We start from the raw sequence: 13210 nt of genomic DNA, 5'->3' as shown, positions 1-13210 counted from the left end.
AGGGTTAGAGGTTAGGGTAAGATTAGTGTTAGAGGTTACTGTTAGGGTTATGGTTAGGATTAGGGTTAGAATTTGGGCTTAGGGTTAGAGTTAGGGTTAGGGTTAATTTTAGGGATAATGATAGGGTTAGGTATGGTGTTAGCATTAGTGTTAGTGTTTAGGGTTTTGGTTAGGTTTAGGGTTAGGGTTAGTTTTAGATTTAGCGTTAAGCTGAGGGTTAGGGTTAGGTTAGCGTTAAAGTTTGACAGGGTTAGAGTTAGGGTTAGGGTTTGGATTGGTGTTAGAGATAGGGTTAGATTTAGGGTTAGAGTTAGGGTTAGTGTTAGGATTAGGGTTTGGCGTGAATGTTTAGGATTATGGTTAGTGTTAGTGTTGGGGTTAGTGTTAAAAGTTTAGGGTTAGGGTTAGAGTTTATGGTTAGGGTTAGCGTTAGTGATAGGGTTATAGTTACGGTTTGGGTTCTTGTTATGTTTAGGGTTATAGGTTAGGTTTATGGTTAGGGTTAGGTTTAGGGTTAGGGTTCCGTTTAGGGATAGACTTAATGGTAAGAGGGTTAGGTTAAGGGTTAGGGTTAGTGTTAGTGTTTGGGTTTGTGTGAGGGTTAGTTTTAGCGGTATGGGTTAGGGTTAGAGTTAGGGATCAGGTTTAGAGGTAGGTTTAATTTTAGGGTTGGGTTTAGGCATAGGGATAGATTTAGGGATAGTGTTAGGGTTAAAGTTAGGGTTTAGTATTATTGTTAGGGTTAGTGTCAGGGTTAGGGTTAGGGTTGAATATTAGGGATAGATTTAGGTTTAGGGTTAGTGTTAGGGTTACAGTTCGAGTTTAGTGCTAGGGTTAGCGTTAGGGTTAGGCTTACGGTTAGGGTTAAGGTTGTGGTTAGAAATTAGCGTTAAATTAGGGTTAGGATTAGGTGTAGGTTTCGGGTTAGGATTAGGGTTAGGCATAGAAGTTAGGGTTAGTGTTAGGGTTAGGGTTGAAGCTTAGGTTTAGATTTAGGATCAGGGTTAGAAGTTAGCTTCAGCGTTATGATTAGGGTTAGTGTTAGGTTGAGTTTTACAGTTAGGGTTAGGGTAAGGGTTAGAAGTTAGGTTTCTGTTACTCTTAGGTTTAGGTTCAGGTTTAGGGTTATGGTTAGAGGTTTGGTTTAGGGTTAGGTATAGGGTTAGGGTTAGGGTTAGAGATTAGGGTTAAGGTTAGAGTTAGGGTCAGGGTTAGGGTTAAGTTTAGTGTAACATTTAGGCTTAGGGTTAGATTTAGGGTTAGTTTTAGGGTTAGGGTTAGATTTAGAGGTTAGTGTTATGGTTATGGTTATGGTTAGGGTTACGCTTAGGTTTCAGGTTACTGTTAGATTTATGGCTTGCTTAGGTTTATGGTGAGTATTAGAAGTTAGTGTTTGGTGTAGACTTAGGGTTAGGGTTATGGTTAAGGTTAGGGTTAGGGTTAAGGTTTGGTTTAGGTTTGGGTTTACTTGTTAGGAAGATGATTAGTGTTAGGGTTAGGGTTATGATTAGTTTTAGGGATATTGTTAAGGTTTGAGTTAGTGTTAGGGTTAGTTTTGAGTTGTTTTTAGTGTTAGGGTTAGCTTTAGAGTTAGGGTTAGGGTTACGTTTTGGTATAGGGTAAGGGTTAGGATTAGGGTTAGATGATAGGTTACGGTTAGGGTTAGGGTTAGTGTGAGGGTTAGGGTTAGAGATTAGGGTTAGGGTTAGAGTTAGGGTTAGGGTAAGGGTTAGCGTTAGGTTATGGTTAGGGTTAGTGTTAGGGTTAGAGTTAGGGTTTGAGTTAGGGTTTGTCATTAGGGTTGTGGTTAGCGTTAGGTTTAGGGTTAGGGTTAGAAGTATAGTTTAGCATTAGGATTAGGTGTAGTCTTAGGTTTAGCTTTAGGGTTAGGGCTAGGGTTAGGCTTACCGTTTGAATTTAAGTATGGATTAACATTAGGTTAACAGTTAGGTTTAGGGTTAGGATTAAGTATATAGAGGGTTAGGGTTAGGCTTATGGTAGAATTCGAGTTAGAGTTTAGGGTAGGTGTTAGTTTTAGTGTAAGGGTTAGGTGTAGGTTTAGAGAGAGGGTTAGAGTTATGGTTCGATTTATGGGTTAGGGTTCTCTTTTGGGTAAGGGTTAGTGTTAGGGTTAGGGTTAGGTTTAGGGTTTATGGTTAGTGTTAGTGTTGGGTTAGTGTTAGGGTTAGAGGGTTTCGTTTTTGGGATAGAGTTAGGGTTAGGATTATGTTTAGGGTTAGGGGTCAGTAGTTAGGGAGATGATTAGGGTTAGGGTTAGGGTTACGATTACTTTTATTGATATTGTTAATGTTGGAGTTAGTGATAGGGTTAGTTTTGTGTTGGCTTTAGGGTTAGGATTAGGGTTAGATGATAGGTTACGGTTAGGGTTAGGGTTAGTGTGAGGTTTAGGGTTATGGTTAGAGTTAGGTTTAGCGTTAGGGTTAGGGTTATGGTTAGAGTTAGGGTTAGGGTTAGGGTTAGATTTCGGGTTAGCGTTAGAGTTAGGGTAAAGATTAGGGTTAGTGTTAATGTTAGGGTTCAGGTTAGTGTTAGGGTTAGTGTTATGTTTATGGGTTAGGGTTAGGGTTAGTGTTAGTGTTAGTTTTATTGTTAGGGTTAGAGTTAGCATTAAGTTTAGGCCTAAGTTTATGGTTATGATTAGGGTTAGGGGTTAGGTGTTAGGGATAGTTTAGGTATAGGGTTAAGGTTAGTGTAAGGTTAGGGTTAGGGTTAGAGTTAGCTTTTGAATTAGGGTTTGTCATTAGGGTTGTGGTTAGGATTAGGTTTAGCGTTTGTGTTAGAAGTTAAGTTTAGCATTAGCATTCTGTTTCAGCTTAGGTTTAGGTTTAGGGTTAGGGTTATGTTTAGGCTTACCGTTCGAATTAATTTTGGGTTAGAATTAAGGTTAGGGTTAGGTTTAGGGGTAGAAATAAGTTCAGACAGGGTTAGGGTTAGGCTTATGGTAGAATTCGAGTTAGAGTTATGGTAGGTGTTAGGTTTAGAGTAAGGGTTAGGTGTAGGGTTACGGTGAGTGTTACAGTTATGGTTCGATTTATGGGTTAGGGTTCGGTTTTGGGTAAGGGTTAGTGTTAGGGTTAGGGTTAGGTTTAGGGTTTATGGTTAGTGTTAGTTTTGTGTTAGAATTAGGGTTAGAGGGTTTCGTTTAGGGATAGAGTTATGCTTAGTGTTAGGTTTAAGGTTAGGGTTAGAGGTTAGGGTAAGATTAGTGTTAGAGGTTACTGTTAGGGTTATGGTTAGGGTTAGGGCTAGAATTTGGGTTTAGGGTTAAAGTTAGGGTTAGGTTTAGTTTTAGGGATAATGATACGGTTAGGTATGGTGTTAGCATTAGTGTTAGTGTTTAGGGTTTCGGTTAGGTTTAGGGTTAGGGTTAGTTTTAGTTTTAGCGTTAAGCTGAGGCTTAGGCTTAGGTTAGGGTTAAGGTTTGACAGGGTTAGGGTTAGGGTTTGGATTGGTGTTAGGGATAGGGTTAGATTTAGGGTTAGAGTTAGGGTTAGTGTTAGGATTAGGGTTTGGCGTGAAGGTTTAGCATTAGGGTTAGTTTTAGCGTTGGGTTTAGGGTTAAAAATTTGGGGTTAGGGTTAGAGTTTATGGTTAGTGTTAGCGTTAGTGATAGGGTTATAGTTACGGTTTGGGTTCTTGTTATGTTTAGGGTTTTGGTTAGGTTTATGGTTATGGTTAGGTTTAGGGTTAGGGTTCCATTTAGGGATAGAGTTAATGGTAAGAGTGTTAGGTTAAGGGTTAGGGTTAGTGTTAGTGTTTGGGTTTGTGTGAGGGTTAGTTTTAGCGGTATGGGTTAGGGTTAGTGTTAGGGATTAGGTTTAGAGGTAGGTTTAATTTTAGGGTTTGGTTTAGGCATAGCGATAGATTTAGGGATAGTGTTAGGGTTAAAGTTAGGGTTTAGTATTATTGTTAGTGTTAGTGTTAGGGTTAGGGTTTCGGTTGAAGATTAGGGATAGAATTAGGTTTAGGTTTAGTGTTAGGGTTATGGTTCGAGTTTAGTCCTAGGGTTAGCGTTAGGGTTAGGCTTACGGTTAGGGTTAAGGTTATGGTTAGAAATTAGTGTTAAATTAGGTTTAGGATTAGGTGTAGGGTTCGGGTTAGGATTAGGGTTAGGCTTAGAGGTTAGGGTTAGTGTTAGGGTTAGGGTTGAAGCTTAGGTTTAGATTTAGGATCAGGGTTAGAAGTTAGCTTTAGCGTTATGATTAGGGTTAGTGTTAGGTTGAGTTTTATGGTGAGGGTTAGGGTAAGGGTTAGAAGTTAGGTTTGTGTTACTGTTAGGTTTAGGTTCAGGTTTAGGGTTAGGGTTAGAGGTTAGGTTTAGGGTTAGGTATAGGGTTAGGGTTAGGGTTAGAGATTAGGGTTAAGGTTAGAGTTAGGGTCAGGGTTAGGGTTAAGTTTAGTGTAACATTTAGGCTTAGGGTTAGATTTAGGGTTAGTTTTAGGGTTAGGGTTAGATTTAGAAGTTAGTGTTATGGTTATGGTTATGGTTAGGGTTACGCTTAGGTTTCAGGTTACTGTTAGATTTATGGCTTGCTTAGGTTTATGGTGAGGATTAGAAGTTAGTGTTTGGTGTACGCTTAGGGTTAGGGTTATGGTTAAGGTTAGGGTTAGGGTTAAGTTTTGGTTTAGGTTTGGGTTTACTTGTTAGGGAGATGATTAGTGTTAGGGTTAGGTTTATGTTTAGTTTTAGGGATATTGTTAAGGTTGGAGTTAGTGTTAGGGTTAGTTTTGAGTTGTTTTTAGTGTTAGGGTTAGCTTTAGAGTTAGGGTTAGGGTTACGTTTTGGTATAGGGTAAGGGTTAGGATTAGGGTTAGATGATAGGTTACGGTTAGGGTTACGGTTAGTGTGAGGGTTAGGGTTAGGGTTAGAGGTTAGGGTTAGGGTTAGAGTTAGGTTTAGGGTAAGGGTTAGCATTAGGTTATGGTTAGGGTTAGAGTTAGGGTTAGAGTTAGGGTTTGAGTTAGGGTTTGTCATTATGGTTGTGGTTAGTGTTAGGTTTAGGGTTAGGGTTTGAAGTCAAGTTTCGCATTAGGGTTAGGTGTAGGCTTAGGTTTAGCTTTAGGTTTAGGGTTAGGGTTAGGCTTACCGTTCGAAATTAAGTTTGGATTAGCGTTATGTTAACAGTTAGGTTTAGGGTTAGGATTAAGTTTATAGAGGGTTAGGGTTAGGCTTATGGTAGAATTCGAGTTAGATTTTAGGGTAGGTGTTAGTTTTAGGGTAAGGGTTAGGTGTAGGGTTAGGATTACGGTTAGGGTTAGGGTGAGGCTTAGAGTTATGGTTAGATTTATGGGTTAGGGTTCTGTTTTGCGTAAGGGTTAATGTTAGGGTTAGGGTTAGGTTTAGGGTTTATGGTTAGTGTTAATGTTGGGTTAGTGTTAGGATTAGAGGCTTTCGTTTAGGGATCGAATTAGGCTTAGCGTTAGGGTTAGGGTTAGAGGTTAGGGTAAGGGTTAGTTTTAGAGGTTACTGTATGGTTTACGATTAGGGTTACGGTTAGAATTTGGGTTATGGTTAGAGTTAGGGTAACGGTTAGTTTTAGGGATAAAGGTAGGGTTAGGTATGGTGTTAGCGTTAGTGTTAGTGTTTAGGGTATCAGTTAGGTTTATGGTTAGTGTTAGTTTTAGGTTTAGCAATAAGGTGAGGGTTAGGGTTAGGGTTAGGGCTAGGGTTAGGGTTAGGGTTAGTTTTAGGTTAGGGTTAGGGTTAGGGTTAGGGTTAGGGTTAGGGTTATGGCTAGCGGTCGGTAATGGTTAGTGGTTCACGTTAGATTTAGGGCTAGGGTTAGGGTTAGGGTTAGGGTTAGGGTTATGATTAGATTTAGGGTTAGGGCTAGTGTTAGGGTTAGTGTTAGGGTTAGGGTTTGACAGGGTTATGGTTATGGTTACGGTTAGGGTTGGGATTAGGGTTAGTGTTAGGGTTAGGGTTAGGTTTAGGATTAGGGTTAGGGTTAGGGTTTGGGTTAGGGTTAGGGTTAGGGTTATGTTTAGTGTTAGGGTTACGGCTAAGTTTAGGGTTAGTGATAGGGTTAGGGTTGGATAGGGTTATTGTTATGGTTAGGGTTAGGATTGGCATTATTGTTAGGGTTAGTGTTAGGCTTAGGCTTAGGGTTAGGGTTATGGTTAGCCTTTGGATTCGGGTGAGGGTTAGGGTTAGAGGTTAGGCTTATCGTTATGGTTAGGGTTGGATTTAGAGTTTAGGGTTAGTGTTAGGGTTAGATTAAGGGTTAGTGTTAGTTTTATTGTTAGGGTTAGGATTAGGGTTAGGGTTTACAGTTAGGCTTGGGTTTAGCATTAGGGTTGTTTTTAGTGATAGGTTTAGGGTTGGGGATAGTGTCAGGGTGAGGTTTTGGGTTTAGTGTTAGGGTTAGGGTTATGATTAGTGTTAGGTTTAGGTTTAGAGTTTAGGATTAGGTTTACAGTTTAGCGTTATGGTTAGGGTTAGTGTTCGGTTTAGTGTTATGGTTAGCATTAGAGTTAGAGTTAGGGTTACGGTTAGGGTTAGGGTTAGGTTTAGGGGTAGGGTTGAAGCTTGGATTTAGCGTTAGTGTTAGTGTTAGTGTTAGCAGTTAGCTTTAGTGTTATGGTTAGACTTAGGGTTAGGTTGAGATTTAGGTTTAGGGTTACGTTGAGTGTAAGAAAATAGGTTTGTGTTAGGGTCAGTGTTACGATTAGGGTTAGACAGGGTTAGGGTTAGAGTTAGGGTTTGGATTGGTGTTAGGCATAGGGTTAGTGTTAGGGTTAGAGTTAGGGTTAGGGTTAGTGTTAGGATTAGGGTTTGGCGTGAAGGTTTAGGATTAGGGTTAGTGTTAGGGTTAGGGTTAGGGTTAAAAGGTTCGGGTTAGGGTTAGAGTTTAGGGTTAGTGTTAGCATTAGGGTTAGGGTTATACTTACGATTTGGGTTCTTGTTTGGTTTAGGGTTATAGGTTAGGCTTATGTTTAGGGTTCGGTTTAGGGTTAGGGTTACGTTTAGTGTTAGAGTTAATGGTAAGTGTTAGGGTTAGGGTAAGGATTAGGGTTAGTGTTAGTGTTTGGGTTTGGGAGAGGGTTAGGTTTAGCGGTATGGGTTAGGGTTAGGGTTAGGGATTAGTTTTAGTGGTAGGTTTCGGTTTAGGGTTGGGTTTAGTCATAGGGATAGATTCAGGGATAGTGTTAGGGTTAAGGTTAGGGTTTAGTGTTATTGTTAGGTTAGGGTTAGGGTTAGGGTTGGCGCTTAGGGATAGATTTCGGATTAGGGTTACTGTTAGGGTTACGGTTTGAGTTTAGTGCTACGGTTAGCGTTAGTGTTAGGCTTACGGTTAGGGTTAAGGTTATGGTTAGATGTTAGTGTTAAATTAGGGTTAGGATTAGGTGTAGGCTTCAGGTTAGGGTTAGGGTTAGGCTTAGAGGTTAGGGTTAGGGTTACGGTTAGTGTTGAACTTAGGTTTAGATTTAGGTTCAGATTTAGAAGTTAGCTTTAGCGTTATGTTTAGGGTTAGGGTTATGGTTGAGTTTTACGGTTAGGGTTAGGGTAAGGGTTAGAAGATAGGTTTATGTTACTGTTAGGTTTAGGTTCAGGTTTAGGGTTCTGGTTAGAGTTTAGGGTTAGGGTTAGGTTTAGGTTTAGGGTTAGGGTTAGAGATTAGGGTTAAGGTTAGAGTTAGGGTCAGGGTTAAGGTTAAGTTTAGTGTAACATTTAGGCTTAGGTTTAGATTTAGGGTTAGTGTTAGTGTTAGGGTTAGATTTAGAGGTTAGTGTTATGGTTAGTGTTAGGGCTAGTGTCATGCTTAGTATTCAGGTTAGTGTTAGATTTAGGGGTGGCTTAGGGTTAGGGTGAGGATAAGAAGTTAATGTTTGGTGTAGGCTTAGGGTTAGGGTTAAGGTTAAGGTTAGGGTTAGGGTTAGGGTTTGGTTTAGGGTTAATTGTTATTCGTTAGGGAGATGATTAGGGTTAGGGTTAGGGTTAGGGTTACGATTAGTTTTAGGGATATTGTTAATGTTGAAGTTAGTGATAGAGTTAGTTTTGGGTTGGGTTTAGGGTTAGAATTAGGCTTAGATGATAGGTTACGGTTAGGGTTAGGGTTAGTGTGAGTGTTAGGGTTAGGGTTAGAGTTAGGTTTAGCGTTAAGGTTAGGGTTAGGGTTAAGGTTAGAATTAGGGTTAGGTTAAGCGTTAGCGTTAGGTTATGGTTAGGGTTAGAATTAGGGTTAGAGTTAGGGTTTGAATTAGGGTTTTTCATTAGGGTTGTGGTTAGCGTTAGGTTTAGAGTTAGGGTTAGAAGTTATGTTTAGCATTAGGGTTAGGTGTAGGCTTAAGTTTAGCTTTAGGGTTAGGGTTAGGGTTAGGCTTACCGTTCGAATTTAAGTTTGGGTTAGCATTAGGTTAACGGTTAGGTTTATGATTAGGATTAAGTTTAGAGAGGGTTAGGGTTAGGCTTATGGTTGAATTCGAGTTAGAGTTTAGGGTAGGTGTTAGCTTTAGGGTAAGGGTTAGGTGTAGGGTTAGGGTTTCGGTTAGGATTAGGGTGCGGATTAGAGTTTTGGTTAGAGTTATGGGTTAGGGTTCTGTTATGGGTTAGGGTTCTCTTTTGGGTAAGGGTTAGTGTTAGGGTTAGGTTTAGGGTTTATGGTTAGTGTTAATGTTGGGTTAGTGTTAGTGTTAGAGGGTTTCGTTTAGGGATCGAGTTAGGCTTAGCGTTAGGGTTAGGGTTAGAGGTTAGGGTAAGGGTTAGTTTTAGAGGTTACTGTATGGTTTACGGTTAGGGTTAGGGTTAGGGTTAGTCTGAGGGTTAGGGTTCGGTTAGAGTTAGGTTTAGCTTTAGGGTTAGGGTTAGGTTTAGAGTTAAGGTTAGGCTTAGGGATACATTTAGGGTAAGCGTTAGGTTTAGGGTAAAGTTTAGGGTTAGATTTAGTGTTAATGTTAGGGTTCAGGTTAGTGTTAGGGTTAGTGTTATGTTTATGGGTTAGGGTTAGGGTTAGTGTTAGTGTTAGTTTTACAGTTAGTGTTAGAGTCAGCATTAAGTTTAGGCCTAAGGTTATGGTTATGATTAGGGTTAGGCTTAGTGTTAGGGTTAGGGTTAGGGTTAGGGTTAGAGGTTAGGGTAAGGGTTAGTGTTAGAGGTTACTGTTAGGGTTACGGTTAGGGTTATGGTTAGAATTTGGCCTTGGGTTAGAGTTAGGGTTAGGGTTAGTTTTAGGGATAAGGATAGGGTTAGGTATGATGCTAGCGTTAGTGTTAGTGTTTAGGGTTTCGGTTCGGTTTAGGGTTAGTGTTAGTTTTAGGTTTAGCATTAAGGTAAGGGTTAGCGTTAGGGTTAGGGTTAGGGGTTAGGGTTAGAGTTAGGTTAGGGTTAGGGTTAGGGTTATGGTTATAGCTAGGGGTTGGTTATGGTTAGAGGTTCGCGTTAGATTTAGGGCTAGGCTTAGGGTTAGGGTTAGGGTAAGGGTTATGTTTAGAGTTAGGGCAGAGGCCCCTTCCTTTGTCTGGAGGAGGAGGGGTCCCGGGTTCCTGGGGCACCTCAGCCCGTACCCAGCCGCGCCTGGCCGTCGGTGTGCGGAGGAGGAGCTGCACGGATCCGGAGCCGCCTGCAGAGGCCCCTTCCTTTGTCTGGAGGAGGAGGGGTCCTGGGTTCCTGGGGCACCTCGGCCCGTACCCAGCCGCGCCTGGCCGTCGGTGTGCGGAGGAGGAGCTGCGCGGATCCGGAGCCGCCTGCAGAGGCCCCGTCCTTTGTCTGGAGGAGGAGGGGTCCCGGGTTCCTGGGGCACCTCGGCCCGTACCCAGCCGCGCCTGGCCGTCGGTGTGCGGAGGAGGAGCTGCGCGGATCCGGAGAGCCTGCAGAGGCCCCTTCCTTTGTCTGGAGGAGGAGGGGTCCCGGGTTCCTGGGGCACCTCGGCCCGTACCCAGCTGCGCCTGGCCGTCGGTGTGCGGAGGAGGAGCTGCGAGGATCCGGAGAGCCTGCAGAGGCCCCTTCCTTTGTCTGGAGGAGGAGGGGTCCCGGGTTCCTGAGGAACCTCGGCCTGTGCCCAGCCGCGCCTGGCCATCGGTGTGCGGAGGAGGAGCTGCGCAGATCCGGAGCCGCCTGCAGAGGCCCCTTCCTTTGTCTGGAGGAGGAGGGGTCCCGGGTTCCTGAGGCACCTCGTCCTGAGCCCAGCCACGCATAGCCATCTGCGTGCAGAGGAGGAGCGGGGTAGATCTGGAGTGCCCGCAGGAGGCCCTTCCTTTGTCTGGAGGTTTGTGGATATCTCTGCAAGCAGGGAGGGATCACAGGCTCCTGAGGCACTGCGGTCTGTGGTGAGTACCCTAACCTGGCTGCGATCCAAGAGCTGTGGATCTACCAAGGGGCAGGTGGGCGCACAGTGTCCCTGAGGCCCAGCTTGTCTGGAACCGCGGAGTTCTGAACAAGCAGAGAAGGGCCATTGGTTCTGCAGGCCCAATGGCCTGGGGTAGAGTGGTGCCAGAGTCTCAGTAGCTGCAAACATATAAGGGGATTTTCAACAGATCCTGAGGAGGCTTTCAAATAACACTTGAAACACAGAAATATAGGAAAATGACAAAACGAAAGACCAAATTACAACCTCAAACCTCCAGCCCATCTCAGGAAACCCTAGGAGAAGTGTATTTAGAAGAAAATATATCCCATCCTCCTCATATATTAGACACAATAGCTACTGAAGTTGACAAGCAACTCCAGGAAGCTTTAAAGAAATTCAAACTCGAAATAATTTCCCAGATAAAAGAAGAAATGATAAAAGAAATGAAAGAGATTCTAAATATATCTAAAGAAAACACAGATAAAAAATTGGAGGAATTAAACAAAAAGATAGAATCCCTAGACGAGCAATATAAGAAACAAACAGAATACATAATGCAGATGCACAGAGATATACAGGAAATAAAAAACTCCACTGAAAGTTGTAAAAACCGCCTTAATGAAAGTGAAGATAGAATTTCAGACCTTGAAGACAGGATTGCAGCAAGTGAACAGGAAAGGAAAGATCTTTTAAAAATAACAAGGAATCAGGAAACAACAATTCAACAACTGCAAGATGATGCAAAGAAGAATAACATAAGAATGATAGGGATTAATGAAAAAGAAGGAGACAACATAAAGGATATCAAGAGGATATTTAGAGAAGCAATAGCTGAAAACTTCCCAAGCATGAGATCAGAAACTGACATCAGGATCAGTGAAGCATATAGAACTCCAAATAGTCATAACCAAAATAAAACTACACCCAGACATATAATAATCACCATCCCAGAAATCCAACACAAGAATAGATTATTAAAAGCTGTCAGAGAGAAAAGACAGATCACTTATAAAGGAAAACCTATCAGAATCACAGCAGACTTCTCATCACAAACAATAAAGTCAAGAAGAGCATGGAGTGAAGTATTCCAGATCCTAAAGCAAAATGATTTCCAACCTAGACTGATATATCCTGCAAAACTATCATTTAAAATAGATGGTGAAATACGATACTTCCATGACAAAGAACAGCTGAAGAACTTCATGAACACCAAACCAACCCTGCAAAAAATATTGAAAGACAGTTTAGATACACAAAGGAAAAAACCACTAAGCAAAGCAAATAATTAAACAGAACAGAAAGATAAAGATGCAACAGCAGAGAGATAACATTCCTACAATTAACCAGCGTTTAACAGTAATGACCATTAATGTAAATGGTCTCAATGCACCAATCAAAAGAAACAGACTAGCAGAATGGATCAAGAAACAAAATCCAACCATATGCTGTTTACAGGAAACCCATCTAACCCAGAAGGATACTCACAGACTGAAAGTCAAAGGATGGAAAACAATTCTTCATGCAGCAGGAATCCAAAAAAAGGCAGGAGTAGCCATTCTGTTTGCAGACAACGTGAACTTTAAACCAACAATGACCATAAAGGACAAAGGAGGTCACTACATACTCGTAAGGGGAAAACTCCAAGAGGAAGAGTTAACTATCTTAAATATATACGCACCAAACTCCAGAGCGCCCAGTTATATAAAACAATTATTAACAGAAATGAAAACTCAAATTATCAGTAACACAATTGTAACGGGAGACCTTAATACGCCATTGACACCAAGGGACAGATCGACCAGACAGAAAATGAGTAAAGAAATAACAGAACTGAATCATACCTGTGAACAAATGGGTTTGATAGACATATACAGAATGTTGCACCCAACAACATCAGAATACACATTCTTCTCAGCAGTACATGGATCATTTTCTAAAATAGACCATATATTAGCTCATAGAACATATTTAAACAAGTGCAAAAGAGCTGAAATCATCCCTTGCATGTTATCGGATCACAGCGCTCTGAAATTAGAAATTAATGATAAAAGATACTGCAAAAATCCCACAAACACATGGAAACTGAATAACACACTCTTGAGTAATCAGTGGGTCACAGAAGAAATTAAAGAAGAAATCAAACAATACCTAAAAGAAAATGAAAATGCAGATACAACTTACCAGAATCTGTGGGATACAATGAAAGCCGTTCTGAGAGGAAAATTTATTGCACTGAGTTCCCACATCAGGAAAACAGAACGAATACAAATAAATAACTTGATGCTACACCTCAAACAGCTAGAAAAGGAAGAGCAAGTCAAGCCCAAAGCCAAAAGAAGAGAGGAAATTATAAAAATCAGAGCAGAAATCAATGCAATAGAGACTAAGAAAACAATCCAAAGGATCAACAAATCAAAGAGTTGGTTCTTTGAAAGAATAAATAAAATCGATAAGCCCCTAGCCAACCTTATTTAAAAAAGGGAAGAAAAAGCTCAAATTCATGCAATAAGAAATGAAAAAGGAGAAGTCACTACAGACCCAATAGAAATATAGAAGATCATCAAAACCTATTTTGAAAACCTCTACTCTCAAAAGTTTGATAACACAGAAGAAATAGACAGTTTCTTAGAAGCATATGAAGTGCCAAAGCTAGATCAAGAGGATGTAAAACTGTTGAATAACCCAATCTCGGTTACTGAAATTGAAAATGTAATTAAGTCCTTACCCACCAAGAAGAGCCCAGGCCCAGATGGATTCACTGCAGAATTCTACAAGAAATACAAAGAAGACCTAATGCCGACACTCCTCAAACTATTCAATGAAATTGAAAGGGAAGCAATCCTGCTTAAGTCATTCCTGGAAGCAAATATCACTCTAGTACCAAAACCTGAGAAAGACCCAAC

Source organism: Cavia porcellus, unplaced genomic scaffold (genome assembly GCF_034190915.1).
Source record: "Cavia porcellus strain 051 isolate PalLab524CR breed Dunkin Hartley unplaced genomic scaffold, mCavPor4.1 scaffold_4, whole genome shotgun sequence".
Classification (NCBI taxonomy): domain Eukaryota; kingdom Metazoa; phylum Chordata; class Mammalia; order Rodentia; family Caviidae; genus Cavia; species Cavia porcellus.
The sequence above is the reverse complement of the archived record's forward strand: the minus strand, read 5'-3'. Positions refer to the sequence as shown.